This window comes from Dipteris shenzhenensis, chromosome 20 (genome assembly GCF_047967505.1).
Source record: "Dipteris shenzhenensis isolate YYH24624 ecotype China chromosome 20, Dip_SZ_1.0, whole genome shotgun sequence".
Classification (NCBI taxonomy): Eukaryota; Viridiplantae; Streptophyta; class Polypodiopsida; order Gleicheniales; family Dipteridaceae; genus Dipteris; species Dipteris shenzhenensis.
The window spans coordinates 32233923-32248998 of record NC_141615.1 but is presented as its reverse complement, the minus strand read 5'-3'; positions in this window follow the sequence as shown (position 1 = coordinate 32248998).

Below are 15076 nucleotides of genomic sequence, written 5' to 3'. Positions count from 1 at the left end.
CGACGAGGTGGGGGTCGTGGGGGCAGACGGGGCCTCCTACCCGAGCAACTTCCAAATTGAATCGACTTGCACCATGTCACTACATGCTCCTATGAGCTCTTGGACACTCGCGATGTCCATATGGTCCCCACCCTTGGGGCAAAAGACACAACTACTACTCTTGCTCAAACATTATTTGGCTGGTTCAAACTCTACCCATAGCAGGAGCTGAACAATGCTTTGGTAGTGGGTGGAGGCCTCCATCCCTTGAACAATTTCCAAATTGAATAGAGTGGCACCATGTCACTACATGCTCCTAGGAGCTCTTGGGAGATTGGCAGTTTCGCCGCTACTGTGTGGCAAAACTACCATGGACAACACTTTTTTAAGTGGCATAACTTTCACCAAATATAGTCATTCAACCACTCAAATTGATTAGAAAACCCCATTTGAGCACATCTATGGGGTTATATTTTGGAAAAGCTTGCATATGTAGTATTAAATATTACATGTATTTTATGAGAGTGATATATAAGCCCAAGTTAATGCTTATTTGTACTAATGTAAACTTTTTAAGAAACATATCCATAAATGTCTTCTATTAAAACACTAGAAAGCTCTTGTCATATTGATATAAATGTGTTTAATAAGTAGTTATATACGTATAATATTATGAGAGCTATTATGAGGGATGTTTCTTAAAGGAATTATTTTTCAACACTTTTTTAAGGTAATAATAGGGGTACAAAGGATGTCTATGAATGAGAAAATTTATGTTATGTAAAATTGAAGTGTAAAAACCATGTTTCCTAAAGAAATACAATGTTTAAATCTCTTGAAAAACACGCTTGGATAAACGTGCTCATAGGTTTTTGCTCATAAAATTGACGCATCCCACTCAGAGGAGACCATCAAGGAGGAAGGGGAATGGACTAAAGCAAGAGCAGCAAGAGATCCATCTCCATCTGTGTCTTTGAGCTCAATGCATCAGTGTCACACTGGATGGCAAGAGTGACGAAGAGAATTATGACAGAGAATTACAAGAGGCCAAGTACCTGATGAAAGTGAGGTAGAGAAGCAGCAAATGAGAAAGCTACACAAGGAGTTAGCAGGACAATGAGCTAACATTAATCAATTGAACTGAAGGAGAAGAGGTAGCGAAGCAAAGTCGATGGAGTAGGTGACAATGAAAGAAATGGAGGACAAGCAAAGTGGATAGACCTACTCAATTTGAAGATTTCCAAAAAGTTAAACCTTGTGTTGAATACATGACTCATCCTTAGGCCCCTAATAGGGTGAAAGATATTTAGAATATTCGATTAATTATATGTGGATATCTCTTGATGTAATCAAATGTGCACATGATATCAAGACAAAGATTCTTCAAGACTTTCTTTGTTCACTTAAAAGCTCATATGCTAGCTTAATCTCGAGTTGGGTGTTTCATGTGGCACAATGCATTGCGTCTATGGGGAAATGGTTTTTTCTAGTTCATTTGACGAAATCGATTTGGTGTTGGGGAGATTCTCTTTTTTCTAGGGCTTTGCCATTTCATCAATACTTCGTTAGCTCGAAGCTCTGGATATCAAATTTGAAGGGCCGAAGAATTTAAAAAAACCAGCTGACTGACCTCTACAGTAAGGTGTGCATAGAAGAGAGCAGTCAGGGGAGTCTACTTTGCAGGTTTCATGACCACCGTGTTGCCACAAGCCAGTGCACATGAAAGCTTTGTGACAACGTGTGATTTGACCAATGACGTCAATGGGCTCCTATAATGTCTACGTAGGCATGGAAAGGTCCATCCACCTTCATGGTGTGTCCAACAATTTTATCAGCCCAACCTGAACCATTGCCAAGACGACACATATGTTTCCCATGTGTTGGCTCAACTATCTGTTGAAAATGCATCACCTTCACTGTTAGATTCAACATTATAAAACATTATAAAGTTAACATGAAGTTTGACCTAGGCAGGTTTATGTTAAGGGGGCTGGGAGGTAGGGAAGGGTATGAGGTAAGGGATGGGGGCAAGAGCGAGAGAGGATGGGGGGGGAGAGGGTAGGAGGGAGGGGAGAGGGGGGATATACTAGGAGTTGTACGTGAGGCATGATGGTAGCTCCCTTTGAAGAGCCCATAAAGAATCATTGCAAGACAACCCCCCTCCCCCTTAGCGGCTGCCATGTCCCTTTTTGCCCCCCAAACCTCCTAAACTCCCCCACCCCCCTCACCTAAAAGCCCCACCCTCCTCCCCCACCCCACTTAACTCTCTCCTATCCCCCAACCCCGTTACCTTTTATGTCTCTCCTAAAGCCTCCCTACCTCTCTCCTTTCTCTCTCCCCCATTGTGGCCGTGGCTACCAAGCCCTTCCCCGCCTCCCAAATTACCTCTCTTGTCCCCGTCTTTACCTCCCTCTCTCCTATCCTCACCCCTCTTACCTCTCCCCCTTGCTCCCCGCCCCCCGGCCCTCCCCCCTTACCTCCCTCATCCTCCCCCCACTTACCTCTTTACCTCGCCCCCCCTCCCCCTCCTTTACCTCATCTTACCTCTTACCTCCCCCCCCTACCCTCCCTCTCTCCTACCCTCCCCTCTCTTATCTCTTACCGTGCCCCCCCTCTCTCCTTTCTCTCTCCCCCTTGTATTTTTCTTTCCCACAATACCTCTTTTCCCCCCTTACTTTTTTCTTTCCCCCTCCCCACTTCCCTCTTCCCCCTACCTCACCTTTTTCTTTTCCTGCTTCCCCCCCCCCCCCCCCCTCCCCTTACCTCTCTCCTTAACCTCTTTCTTCCCCCCAACTTTGCACCAATGTGCTTATAATACTAAAGTTCCATAAACCCCCTACTCTGAATTGATAAATCCCAAATTTGAAACCTTGAGCCAGAATACTAGCTAGAGTATGTGTACCAAACCTAGGATTGACAAAGAAGTCTTTGCCAATCCGGGTTCCAAAGGATTAGGGCCAAGGAAAGATACTCCTTAATTTTCTTAGAACATACACATAATCATCATCCCACAACCAGTCATGGAATGATAAGCCCCCTAAAGTAGTGATAATATCTAGCTATGTTCATAAAAGCATAGACCTACCTTGAAGCACTTGGAGAAGGGAGCTTCAGAATTGCTTTCAACTTTTCTAGATTAGGGAAGATTCCCTTTGCTAAAACAATTTGTTCATGTGTATAGACTTGGGTGGAACCTATGGTGCATTTTTCTAGTTTGAGAATGACTTGTGCTTAATCCATCCATTGAAAAGTCAACCAGACTTTAGCAACATGTTCATGTCTAGTGGTGAAAAGTTTCCTTATCAAATCTTAGAAAATTTCTTAGACACAAAGAAATAACCATCTAGATGAATCATTGAAATGTAGCTGGGGAATTGGTGATTCCAAAAGGCATGACTTTGAAGGCAAAAGTGCCTTAGGGTGTGGTGAACGTTGTCTTCATGATGTCCCTCTTCCAAAATGCCTATGATAGAAGGTATATATTTTGTAACCATTCACATTTTCAAGAATGAGGTTTGGGAATAAAACAAGGAAATGATATCTCTTGGTTGCAAATTTAACTTCTTGTAGTTGATGCACACCCTCAACTTGTTTTTCTTCAAAGTGACTACTGCAAGAGACACCCACACAACATTCTATATTGAAATGATGAAGTTGTCCTCAGTTAGCCTATGCAATTCAACTTGTATGGTTTGAGTTGGACCAAGCCACATATATCACTACACTACAGGCTTAGCATCCACTTTAAGCTCAATTGTATGCTTGATGCTTTGCAAATGATGATATTGTGTTGTGAAGAAGACAAGGAACTCCTTTAAATTATCCTAGAATTCAAATTTTTTGGTAAAGAACTACATGGATGGTGCTGAAGGACTCATCCCGGTGTATGCAAATCAAGTAAGACCCACCACATATCGAACACCCATCAAGTGTTTTGGTTGTGGAGAAAACCACTACATAGTAGAATGCCCACACAAGGGTAACCCCATTACATTCCAACCTGTGTGCAGGGAATGTGCAGTTGGGCATGCTTGCATGGATTGCCCACTAAGAACAAAGCCTCAACCAACCACGGAAGTAAAACCTGATGTACCCCTGGGAATGATAAGTGTGGAAAATCATAGTGAGGCAACACAAAGTGTGGCATCACAGCCAGTCTTGATTGTAACAAGACAATAGAAAGAAGGAGCATGGCAAAAACTCCTTTCCGCTCAAAAAGCAAAGAGCCCTCTGGCAAAACCAGCCATGCCAATCCCACAACACAGTGAGACCATGCCTAACACATCCACTGAAAGTGCCACCCAAGGAGCCAAGGAAGCATACCCCAATACTGAAACTGAAAAAGATGCGCTACCAAGCCTTGAAGCAATGGGTTCAACAAGAACAAGAAAATTTTGAGGCAGACAGGATGGCAGCAGTAGAGGTTAGAGCACCATCAGCACCCAGCATTGACACGGTGATTGATCCCAACAACTTCCAACAGGTAATAGAGCAACATGCAAAACATCCCCAATTGGATGGCACCGCATTAGCAAGCTTGATAAGCTGCCCTGTCACAATGCCAATTGGGGCCTTACTAAGAAATTGCCCTACAAGGGGGGAGAGTTTCAAGGGATGGATCGAATCTTCACAATACTTCCCCCCACTAGAAGAAGAGGAAAATGTAATTTCAGTGAAATTTGGTGCTAGGGATGACATAAAAAATGTAACCATCCCGCTGGAGCATAAAGCCTTTGGTCAATACCCGGCATTAGTGGACGGTGGAGCCAGAGTAAACATTCTCACAAGAGAGCTATATGAAGAATGGGGCCTACCTCCAATGCAAATGGGCACATTTAACATCTGCCTAGCTAACCACATGAAAATGAAGCCATTGGGTATTGTTGACAATGTGTCAACAAAAATTGTTGGAGTAAGATTCACGCTCCAATTTACTATCTTGGATCTCCCCAAGGGCGCCACAGCATACTAGATATTGCTGGGAAGACCATGGCTTTGGGAAGCGTTGGTACTCCGCACCAATAGGATCACTATCCAAAATAGAGAAACCGCTGTCAAGATAAATCTGGGAACTGGGGAAATCAAACCCACTATTCCTAGAAATGTTGAAGACACTTCTTCCACTATAGCCACCAATCATGCATCTCTTGTACCTACCAATGCACTAAAGCCCATAGAAGTGGATACACAAAGTGACATCAATAATTGGATACAGACGTTGGCTACAATAGATAATTGTTAAACAACACATCTAATGTTGCCAGATGTGGATGCGCAAATGATACAACTAGAAGCACCAATCTGGGACGATGAATCAGAAGTAGTGGAAATGTCAGTCTTCATGATAGGCGTCGAATGGGATAGTGACCGTGAAGAGTCCATAATAGAAGGCTACGGTGCTGACATAGATTGGTCTGGAAACAGAAGCTAATAATGCAACCTTGGAAGGCCAAGTATTTGACAATGACTTGGCAATCCTACAGGCACTCATGGCCATTGAATACCCCAAGATCGACCCTCCAACACAACCCAATAGCAATCAATCTAGGAAAAAAAAGGAGGGTGTACAGCGCCAAAAGGACAAGATAGAGCACTTCAACCAATTTGAAAGAATGCAGACCCAAGTGGTTGAATTGTACTTAACGAAGACCACAAAAGCACCTAAGTCCCCAAATTTTAAATGGGATCCTAAAGGGCTTGAAGGTGTTTGTATGGCCAAAGAACCACTACTTGGGAGTGTGACTCCTATTGAAAATCCATCACTGGTCTCACAAAGCAAAAAGCTTACAAAGTTCAAACCTAATGTGAGAATGAAGAGTGAAATGATGAATAGTAACAAAAAAGAACAAGGGAACACATGTGAATTGGACGAAATATCTTCCAGTGGAGCTAGTAGCCAAGCAAGCACCTCAAGTGCCATGAAGGCCTAAGGGAAGTTCTCGATTACTTTAAAAACTACACTAGAGGAGAAGCAACAATAGCAATGCCTAGGCCCAGTTAAGGTATCAAGGAAACTGAATCTTGCCTTGGACAGAGAAGAAGAAAAGCCTGTATACATTGATGAATAGCTCACTCTAGAAGAAGAAAAAGAATTGAAAGCATTGCTAATGGAATATAGAGATTGCATGGCTTGGTCCTACAAAGAAATGAAAGGGATTTCCCCAGAAGTTGCAGTACATACCATACCAATAAGGGAAGGATCCAAACCAAAGGTATGTGGACCTTACAGGACAAATCGCAAGTATGGCACCCATGTCTATGAAGAACTAGAAAAATTACTGGATGTTGGCTTCATTTATGAGATCGAGCATACCGATTGGGTGTCACCAATTGTGATTGTTCCTAAGAAAAACAAGAAGCTCAAAATATGTGTGAATCTCAAGAACGTCAATGCAACAACAATCAGAGATCATTATCCCCTACCATTGATTGAAACAATTTTAGAAAGGGTAGCAGGATTTGAAGTGTATAGCTTGTGGGATGGGTTCAACGGGTACAACCAAGTACAAATTGCACCTCAAGATCAGGCAAAGACAACGTTTGCCACAGAATGGGGCATTTTTGCATACAGAGTCATGCCATTTGGCTTATGCAATGCGCCATCTACTTTTCAAAGGGTAATGTACACCGCCTTCAAGGAATTTATCAACAAGTTCCTACAAGACTTCCTCGATGACTTGTGCGTACACTCTAGGAAAAAAGGATCACTTGAAATGCCTTGAAGAGCTTCTTAAAAAATGCAGGGAGTATGGAATCTCTTTGAATCCTCTAAAATGCCAATTCTTAGTCACACATGGAGTAGTCTTGGGACACATAGTCTCTCGACATGGGATTGCAACTGACATGGACAAAATAAAGATCATCATGGAACTTCCCCCCCCACTAAATGCCAGGGAATCCAAGTCTTCATGGGACATGCCGGATACTATAGAAGATTCATACTGAGGTATGCCATGATTGCAAGGCCCCTATATAAGCTCCTAGTCAAATTCATCTGGGCAGACGAATGTGAACAAGCATTCGAAACCCCCCTCAAGTGGAGATTGATCATAGCCCTTGTTCTAATGGCACCAAATTGGGACATAGACTTTCATGTACATACTGACGGTTCCAATTATACATTAGGGATTGTGTTATGTCAACTTGGCAAACAAAACAAAGACTACCCAGTATACTTTACAAGCAGACAGCTAAATGATGCAAAGGTGAATTACACCACAACAGAAAGAGAAGCCTTGTCAATGATCTACAATGTGAAGAAATTTCAACACTATCTATTGGCTACTAACTTTATCTTCTTCACAGATCATCAAGCCAATCGGCCATGGACCACAAGCCAGATCGCTCGATGGCTTCTACTGCTACAAGAATTCAATTTCAAAATCGTGGTAAGAAAAGGAGCTCAACATTTTATTGCCGATCACATGTCATGATTGAGGACAGGAGAAGAGCTGGAAGGAATAGAAGATGACCTACCAGATGTCGCATTATTTCAAATAGACACTGTGCCTGATTGGTGTACAGATATTATTGGGTACTTAATGGCATGAAGACCACCTCCTGAAATGAAAGCAATGGATGCTAGGAAACTAATTCTAAAAGCTGCACCCTATCAACTCATTGCAGGACAACTATACAAGATGGGCAAGGACCAAGTTTTAAGGAGATGTGTGATGCCACATGAGATCATGCCAACCCTCAGTGAAGCACATGAAGGCATTGCAAGTGGACGTTTCCAAGGGGAAGCAATAGTAAGAAAATTCCTTCTCGCAGGATACTGGCGGCCAACACTTTGGTCAGATGCCTATGAATATGTCAAAAGCTGCAATGTATGCCAACGAACTACTAAACCACAACACAAAGACTTCAATCCCCTAAGAACAATCGTTGCACAAAAACCTTTGAAAAATGGGGGATTAATTTTGTGTGTCCCATCCATCCAGCAGCAACAAAGGGAACATAGGCACGCTACATCATTGTGGCCACTGATTACTTTACCAAATGGGCTGAAGCTAAAGCCGTTAGAAAGGCAGATGCCAGAAGCACAGCAAGATTCTTGTACGAGAATGTGATCACTCGATCTGGATGTCCCATTGAAATTGTGTCAGGTAGAGGCACACATTTTGTCAATGAGGTCATCCAAGAACTCTTGTTTAGCTTTATGGTGATCCATAGAAAGAGCGCACCGTACTACCCCCAAGGGAATGGACAAGCTGAATTCACCAACAAAATTTTATGTATTGTCTTCACCAAGGTAGTAGAACCAAAGCATTCTGACTGGGCAGAGAAACTAAATGCAGCCTTATGGGCATACAGAACCACACTCAAGGTCAGTACAGGAAATACACGTTTTCAATTGGTATGCGGCCTTGAAGTTGTGGTCCCACTAGAATTTTGTTAATAGGGACCCCAGTGACAAAAAAAAAAACCTTTTAATTAATTAGTTGGTGTGGGGGGAGAGCGGAGTGGTATATGATGGGCTAAATATTTAAGGATAAAGGAAGGAGGGCTTTAATTAAATAAAGGGGGGAGAGGGAGGGGCATTAAAGAGAGAGGGACGTGTGAATTTCTTTTAGGGGGAGGGGAGGGGGGGGCAACTTATGAAGAGGAAAGGACATAAAATAAAGTTTACTTTTAATTCAAAAAAAGACACTACTAAAATTTAATTTAAATAAAATCAAAATTAAAAAAATAGGATAGAAAATTTAAATTTAAATTGAGAAACAAGTACCTTTTTTTCTTTAATAAAATGTTGAATATTTTTTAAAAGGCAATAAAATTAATTTGAAATTGAAAGAAAAGTACGACATTCTCCTGGACATTCCCTAGAACATTCTCCTAGCAAGTTCTTATCCTCATCTTCTAGACATTTCTTTACCTAGGTACGATCACTTTCCTTCCCTCTCCATTTTTGTTCTCCCTTCTCTCCTCTCTCCTTTCTGTTCTCCATTGAAGCTTCTCTCCCTTCCCTCTCTTCTATCTCTCTCTGTTCTAGCTTCTCTTGTCTCTTTCATTCTTTCTCCCTTCTCTCCTTCTCTCCCTCACGTCTCCCTCTTCCCCCCCCCCCCGAATCGCCCATGATGAGTGCCACAACAAGTAATATCACTCAAATAAGATACTAGCTCTTCTCTAGTTGAATACAAAGTTCTTATTTCTTCTTTGCAATGATTTATTTTCTCTCTCTCTCTCTCTCCTCCTTCACTTGGCGCTTCTAAGAAGCAAACTCATCTTTCTCACCTTGTGTCAGTGGAGCTTGCTCTTTCTTTCTCCTATCTTGCTTTGCTTGGTCCTCAGCAATCCAATCCAAATTGGTACTTATTGAAAGCTCCACAAAAGATATGATTATGAAAAGATCCATATGTACATAAAAAGGATGTGACATAATACAAAAAAAGTGTAGAACTGCAAGGCAAGATGGAAGAAGGAACGAGAGGAACTACTTCAGCAAGGACAAGGGTAGGAGAATGCTAATGAGAGCAGTAGTGCAGAACTGCAAGGAAAGATGGAAAAAGAAACAAGAGAGCAAAAGGAAGTTCGAAACTGTAATGTGAGGTGGAAGAAGGAACGAGAGGAATGGATTCAGCAAGGATGAGGGTGGGAGAATGCTAATGAGAGAAAGTGTAGAACTTCAAGGTGAGATGGAAGAAGAAACGAGAGATTAAATTCTCACAAAATGATGAGCGGGGAAGTCAACGATTTGAATTAAACTATGAAGTGAAAGATTTGGAAGAAAATGTGAAGTGAAAGATTTCAAATAAAGTGATTGAAGTGAAATATTTTGAATAAAGTCAGTGAAAGATTTGAAATACAGTGATTTGAGATAGGATTGATATAATATTAAAAAATGGATTGAAAGACTTGGCATGCGGTGGTTGAGGATAGGATTGATATAATTATTATTTTCCCATCATCACACATTTATTATAGTTAAAAAACCATCATCATGAGCTCAACATTCATATAATTATATAATTTAAATATATTTAAAGTTTAACATACTTTTAAATAAAGACTAATTTAAATAGAACTAACTAACTAATCACAAGTCGGGAGCCCTATGAAGATTGAATTTCTATTTGAAAAATCTTAATTATAAATTAAAAGTTAAATCTTGAAATTTAAATTTAAAAGAAAAAATAAAGTTTAATTTTAATTCAAAAAAAGACACTACTAGATTTAATTTAAATAAAAATAAATTTTACAACTTAAAAAAAAGGATGGAAATTTAAATTTAGATTGAGAAACAAGTACCTTTTTTTCTTTAATAAAATGTTAAATATTTTTAAAAGGCAACAAAATTAAATTGAAATTGAAAGAATAGTATGACATTCTCCTAGACATTCCCCACAACATTCTCCTAGCAAGTTCTTATCCTCATCTTCTAGAGATTTCTTTACCTAGGTACAAACGCTTTCCTTCCCTCTCCATTTTTATTCTCCCTTCTCTCCTCTCTCCTCTCTCCATTCTGTTCCCCATTGAAGCTTTCCCCCCTTCCCTCCCTTCTATCTCTCTCTGTTCTAGCTTCTCTTGTCTCTCTCATTCTTTCTCCCTTCTTTCCTCCTCTCCCTCACGTCTCTCTCTTCCCCCCCCTTCTCTCTCTCTCTCTCTCTCTCTCTTGTGGTCGCTCCTTGCCTCACCTCTCCCTCACGACCACTCCCTCCTTCACCTCTCCCTCTCCTTTTTCTCTCTCTCTCCCTCCCTCACCTCTCCCTCCTGCTTGGCAACCATAACCGCTAGGCCTCGAGTGCCTCATCTCTCCCCCCCCTCCTCTCTCTCTCTCTCTCTCTCTCTCTCTCTCTCTCTCCTTCTCCTTAAAAAAAAAAAAAAACTTCAAAGTTCTTGAGAAAAGGAATTAGAAAAGAATTCTAAATACTTGGAAAAGGTTTGGGGAGTAGGTTGATAGAAAGGCAAACTAGCAATCCTCTTGCTCTCTTCCTTATTTGTGCTTCAATGAATTCATGGGAGAATGAATGAAGGGGAGGAGACCTTTTATAGAATTAGGGGGAATTAGGGTTTCTTTCCTCCCTCCCTCCCTTTTACACACAACCCTATGTTCTCTCCCCTCTTATCTTCTCTTCTTCCCTCTCTCCCTCCCTTCCTCCCCCTCTCCCTTCCATTTTGCTCTCCCCTTTCCATCCTCTCCCCTCTCCAAGCTTCATGTCTAATCTTGAGAAGCTTAGTGCATAGACCCTATACTCTAAACCTTATACTTAAAACCCTAAACCCTTATCCCTATATTCTAAACCTCTAAACTTAAACAATAAACCATATTTCCTCAAACTAAAAATCTTAAACTGTATCCTATACTCTAAATAAAAGTTTGCACTGGCCTTAATACTTACCAATTTTAGGACCATACAAAGTATCATACCCATCGGATGCACTTTCATGGTTGGGAGAGCATATTTGCTTATTTCTCACCATGAGTCATGCATGAGTGGAAAAAAACATGTATTGGGGTACTTCTATCTTACGTGTTTATCTTCGTGGGATATGATACTTTGCAAGGGCCTTACTCTTACCCACTTTAAGACCCTTTGAAAGTGTCATATCCAACAAGTATCTTTTTCATGCATGCATATTTTCCTATTTATCAACACGTGCCATATGTGAGTCTAAAAAATATGCATTGCCATTCTTGTAGGCGATGTACTTTTTAGGTGACTTAAAATATCTAATTTAAGAATTGTGGAAGGTATTATACCCTTCAGATATCATTTTCATGGTTGGGCATGCATATTTCCTTGTTTCCCATCATACGTCATGCATGCGTGTTAAAAAATATGCATCGAGGTGCTTCTATCGTATGTTGTATTGCCGATGGGTATGAAACTTTTCACAAGCCTTAAAATTACCCACTTTAAGCCCCACAAAAAGTATCATACCATTAGGATATCATTTTCATGGTTGGGCATGCATATTTCCTTGTTTCTCACAATGCATCATGCATGAATATTAAAAATATGCATGGGGGTGGTTCTATCATATGTGCATGTCTCTGATGGGTATGATACTTTGCACTAACCTTAATATTACCCAATTTAAGTCTTGTACAAATTATCACAACTCTCTGATATCATGGTTGGGCATGCATATTTCCTTGTTTCTAACCATGTGCCATGCATGAGCATCAAAAAATACGCATGGAGGTGCCTCTATCCTATGTGTGTGTCTTTGATGGGTATAATACTTTGTAGGGAAATAAAATTTTACCACTTTAAGGACCATTCAAAGTATCATACCCATCATATATCATTTAAATAGTTGGACATGCATTTTTTCTTATTTCTCACCACGTGTCATGCATTAGTGTGAAAAAAATGCATCGACGTGATTCTAGCTACGTCTTTATCTTTGCCTGCTATGATACTTTGAAAGGGGCTTAAAATTACCCACTTTAAGTACCATGATAAGTATCATACCCATCTTATATCTTTTTCTTGATTAGGCATGCATATTTCCTTGTTTCTCACCATCATCATGCATGTGTGTGAAAAAATCATTGCAATGCTTCTATTCTATGCGTTTATCTCTGATGGACATGATACTTTGTATAGGAATTAATATTTCCAAATTTAAATGCTAAATCTTGAACCTTAAATGCTGTACCGTAGGCCCTATACCCTAAATTCTAAACCTAAAAACCATGCATCCTAAACCTGTAAGTTTGAGTAACTTTGAATAAGGCCCTTGTAAATTTTGATCACCTTGAAATTCCTTCTTGAATATAAACTATGTTGTCTGATGGAGACTGTCATGGGGATGCTAAAAGTGTGCTGATGGAGCTCCTAACTCCCGTGCTATTCCTTGTGGGAGCCTTGCATAGTGAAGCCTTCACTTGTGTCACTCAAGTGCCTATCAGATTGTTGCAATGGGGTTTCCAACAAGAAGAAGGAGGTGAGAAAGAGAGAGAGGAGGGGGAGGGGAGAATAGATGGGGATGGAGAAGGAGACAAAGGCGAAGGGGAATTGTGGCAAACACTAAAGGCAAACAAGGAGAGCAAGAAAACCTCAATCTCAACACATGAGCAAGAAGAGAGCTTGTATTTCTCAAAGGAATCGTGGCAAACACACCAAAGGCAAACAAGAAGAGCAAGAAAACCTCAATCTCCACACATGAGCAAGAAGAAAGCTTGTATTTCTCAAAGGTTGCATATAATAATGAAGACCAAAGTCAACCACTTGGCCTTTTATACATGTCACCTTTTGAAGGGAGGGCCAATTCTATTCCTTGTACCACACACACACTCTCTCTCTTTTGTTACAACCACTTAGGCTTGTTGTCACTGTTTTGCAGGTTCCGAGGGTGTTGGTCACCTACAGTCGTGTCGTTGCTCATTGTAGCATAGGTGTTCACAAGTGTAGCATAGGTCCTCGGCCAGTGAGAGGTGGAGGCTAAAGTGTGGAAAGTAGATCTCATGCGTGCATGAATGATAAAGAGGTCTTGATTATCAGGATTGATGAGGCTCTCGCCTCCACGGGAGTTCAAGGGTTTAGAAGGGGATTTCAGGGTTTGAAAGGGGGACAGGTTTGAGAGAGCTAACTAGGAGTTCTAGGGTTCAGAGGGGGTTGCAGGGTTTAGGATGAGTCCAAGGTTGAGGAGTGGAGAGCTAGTCACCTTCACGGATTTGAGGGGTAAGGGTGGAGGAGGAGGGAGGGAGGAGGGAGGAGGAGGGAGGAGGAGGAGAAGGGAGGATGAGGAGGAGGGAGGAGAAGGAGGGAGGAAGGAGGAGGAGGAGGAGGGAGGAGGAGGAGGAGGAGGGAGGAAGAGGAAGGAAGGAGGAGGAGGGGGGACTACAAGGGTAGAGAGTGCAAGGGTAAGGGCATGCTAGAACACGATAGTGTAATAGAGCATGGACACAATGGAGACCAATCGCATGAACACAATAGTGAGCTTGAACACTGAACCCCAAAGAGTGGGAGCTTCATTCCATTGAGATATATTTATACATGTTGGTATCTACACAATCCGTAGGTACCTCCGGGGTGGGACCTCTTTTGTAGGAGACCTTTTGGACAGGAGTCCCTCCACTTTTGGGGGGGACCTTTTGGGTCTCTACACAAAGTGGGGGGACTTTTTGGGTCTCTACACAAAGTGGAGGGACCTTTTGGGTCTCTATACAAAGTGGAGGGATCTTTGGGGTCTCTACACAAAGTGGAGGGACCTAGAAAGTGTAGGCTTTTAGTATTTCTCTCTCTAGATCCTGATTTTGCAGTTATGATTGGATCTTTCCTGGAGAGGATTTTGGCTATCCTCATCCTTTAAGATTTATCATACCATCTTTTAGGCTCGAGATATTACAAGTGGAGCATTGCCACTACTCTACACACACAATGCTCTCATAGTTGCTGTCCTAGACTGCACTTCTGGCCCTTGTTGCCACAGGGTTAACTCCCCTGGACCAATATGATTACCCATCCTCGAGTTATGGTTGAGTCTGCAGATGATGTTGTGCTGCGGTTGTCTTTACCCAATGAGTATGGTAAAGATGGCAGTGGCAGTGATAGATGGAGCGAGCTTGTTGTCGATCTTTTACTTGTAATCCACAAACACCGTAGATTGATTGCTCAGTTTTTAAGAAGCCATTTTCAACCATTTCTTAAAACAAACACACATAACGCCCTTGAAGAGATATGGCTCTTTGAAAGAGGCGACTTATTGTTTAAGCATCTATCTATTGATTTGGATTGAAGCCAAGGTTGGGCAAATGGTCATCAATGGTGAGGGCCACCTCTAGGATGACTGCTAAAGATTCACTGTATTTTGCACTTTCCTTGAGTGTTTTGTCATAACTGCCTTGCATAATTGGATGCATGTTTGTCCAAGGCTCTGATGAGTGTTTCTTGGCTTGTCCATTTGATTTTAGAGTTGCGATTGATTAACAGCCAATTGTGAGGAGCATCTGCATTATCTGGATCATGATGATTTGCATCCCATTGGTAGCGACAGGGTACCACATCAAATGTGGGATGCATGCGAAAGGAGGATGGAGCTTGGAGGTACTTCTCTTTGAGCAGCTTTGGTCTACGCCAAGCAGGCTGTGGCTCTAATTTCATGCTGATGTCTGGAGTGATTTGTGCTTGGCAGATACTCATTG